This window comes from Meleagris gallopavo, chromosome 15 (assembly GCF_000146605.3).
Source record: "Meleagris gallopavo isolate NT-WF06-2002-E0010 breed Aviagen turkey brand Nicholas breeding stock chromosome 15, Turkey_5.1, whole genome shotgun sequence".
Taxonomy (NCBI): Eukaryota; Metazoa; Chordata; class Aves; order Galliformes; family Phasianidae; genus Meleagris; species Meleagris gallopavo.
Window position 1 is genome coordinate 9692542 of NC_015025.2, and position 3148 is coordinate 9695689.

Genomic DNA, 3148 nt, shown 5'->3' on the forward strand with positions numbered 1-3148 from the left:
AGCATCTCTATGGAAAAAAAAAATTAAAAAATCTGATCTCTGCCAGCCCCATCCAGGATGCAGAGCATGTCTGGTTTTGGGGATGGGAGGGTTTGGGGGGTGGGCAAGGGGGCAGAGGTACACAAAGCAACCTGGATACGGCAGGGAGAATCCCTCAGGGGGGAAAGCTTGCAGCTGGGGGGGATTTCTGGAACTGTGCATGGGTTAAAGGCACCCCCAGCACACGAGGGCTGCAGCAGAACGCCGGCCCCTTGCCCGCCCAGCAACAGTTTCACCAATGGGGAGAATAACAACAGTGAGAAGTTCAGTGCTGTGCGGTATCTCCGGAGCTTTCCCTGAGCCCCTGCACCACGGGTATGGGGCAGGTTGGGGGCACTCTGCAAACAAAGACGCTCTGAGGAACATCCGGAGCCTCATAAATAAATGCGAGGAGAGGAGGAAAAAGGATTTGAATTTCAACTTTGATGCATTATGTGCTTTCTCTCGAAAAACAGCCTTCTTGGCAGGGACCAGGCAACTTCCCACTAAATCTTCTGGAGGAGCACATTGCCAGTCACAGAGATAAAACCTCAATGAAACATCATTGTGTTACCAAACTCACCTCTCCCTCCCCGGCCCTGTGTGCCCCTCACTCCTGCCTGGGCTCTGGGGGTACCTGGATTTCTGCAGCCCCATCTGAGCTGAGCACCAGGAGGGCCCTGGGGGGAAACCAGCCCTTAATGAAGGGCCTAATCACCTAGGAAAGAGCAGTGGACTTAGCTCAACCTCGAAGCGGCTGAGTGAGCGGAGCGGGTGCACAGCCCTCGGGGAGGGATGGTGGAGGGGGGCCGAGGGGACCTTTTTCCTTTTGAGCTATTTGCAGATCTATCAACAGCGAGAACAAAACCCTGCAGCTCCGTCGGAACGCTTGTCCCCGTTGTCCCCGACGTGTCCCCGAGTGCCCTTGCTGCCATCCTCTGTGTGAGTCCTACCCTCCCGCCACGGAGGCCTCTGTTAAAACCAGGGTGGGGGGTCTGCTGGCCAGGGCACGTGGGTTCTATGGGGTCCCCCTCCCGCTGAAGCTGCATGGTGAGCACGGCGGTGCAATGGGACCATGCACAGAGCCTGCCTCTCCCCCAGGAATGGGGACAAATGACCCAAATGAAGCCCGGGTTTCAGCACAGCCCGGGGACTTGCAGGAGATGGGGATCATTTATTGCTCTGCAGTGCGATGTTCGCAGGGAAAGGGAGCCCTGCGCGATGGGCATTGCTGCTGCCACGGAGGGAGGGGACTTTGTGAGCTGCTGAGGGAGAAGGATTTCTCTGGCTTGGCTTGTTTTGCTGCAGAAAGGCGGTTTCAGTGCTGAGGGTAAGGGAAATGAGACAGAAAAACGCCTCCCATTAAGCAAAAAGGACGGAGAGCCCTGCGTAATGGTGCTGCTGCAGGGGCTGCAGGCGCTGGGTTTGCATCCACCCATCCTCACACCAATGCCTGCAGGGAGCAGCAGCACACGCACCGTGTGCCATGTCCTGCTCCATCACCACCCCACGGACACGCGCAGCACCGCCGTGCCATCACGTCACTCTGCCTGTGTGCTGTCACCCCGCATGGATCCAGCGTTTGCTGGGTTGGTGATGGGCACGTGGTGTGGGGCTGAGGGCTGCCAGTGCCAGGGTCTGCAGGGTCCTGGGCTTCTAGGGGACAGCTGTGCCATCCCCACTGAGGACACGGTGTGTCAGTGCTGGACAGACGGACACGTCTCCGTCATGCAGCAGTGGTGTCATCTTGGTGCCTGGGGACACCGAACCCCTGGGACCTGGGCTAAGGGTGGACTTCTGGGAGGTGCTTTGGAGTGGGGGATGATATGGGACTTTGGGGACCGCCGCATTGCTGCTCTGTGGGGGGGCAGGTGACCTGAATGGGGACATGTATCTGTCCTCCTTGTGCCCTCTAGTGGCTCTGTCCCCTCTCCTTTTCCACGGCCACACGGGTCCCACGGTATGGAGACCTGAGACCTCAGAGCCAGAACTGTTTGGTAGGTGAACTCAAATGCATTTTATTGAAGAAAACCAAATCTTGGGATTTCTAAAACAAAGTTTCTCTCTTTCCCTCTCTCTCTTCTTTTTTTTTTTTATTTTTTGTTGTCTGCTTGGGGCTGATTGCTATCTTTCCATCTCCTCTGTGTTCAATCACATGAGAGCCCAAAAAAACCCAACACGTTATTTTTTTCCTTCTTCTACTGATGTTTCTCTTTTATCTAAAAGAAATAAAACAGTCCTTCGGTACACTTCTGGGAAGGGGACACACCAGAGTGCCCTACAGCAGCTCCTGCATCCCATTCCCACAGCCCTTTCTGTGCTTTTGGGTCCTACCCAGAGCTGTGACTGCATCCCTACAGAGCCCAAAGGATGGAGGTGTCCCTGGGCACTTGGCTGGCAGGGGGATATTCCTATCTGGGAAAGCAGATGTTGCTTATGAGCTTTCTAAGCGGTTTCTCCTCCGTCTCAGAATTGCTGCTTGGAGAAAGAATTTAATCCCCTTTTGTTGCACATATAGGGGAGAACAAAACCAAATGCCACCTGGAGAAGTTTCCTGCTGTTGTTATGCAGGGCTTGGCACCAGGACCTGGATGAGCTGTCACTGCAGTGGATGGGATCAGAGGGTGACAGGTGCTGGCACAGCACAAACCCAGCCCCACGGCATCACACCAAGCAGTACCAGGGCTCTGCCAGCGTAGTGAGGGGCTGCAGGGCTGCAACCACACAGCTGTTCTGCATTTTGGATTTCTCCCCCTTCCAGCCTTGTTAGTATTGAAATTATAAAACAAGTGCTTGCAAGTTGGTGGCTGTTCTCCAGGACCCTAATTAGTAAATCTCTTCATCCCCCCAGGGCTGCAATCTAATAATAATAAAAAGGAAAACACACACCAACCCCAAACAAGCCCCAAACCTTGTTTGATGGATCGGGAGTGCTACCGAAACAGTCGGGAGCGGCTCTTCCTGCTTAGTATGGTAATTAAACACTTCAATTGCAATTATTTTTGCAATTAGATCAGTCTCTAATTGTTATCATAGGTGGCACAGCTTTGGGTGGGGTGCGTTTGTCGGATCTTCCTCCCTGAGTTTTAGAGGGAAGGGTGGATGCCGCGGCTGTTTCTGGCCTGGGGGT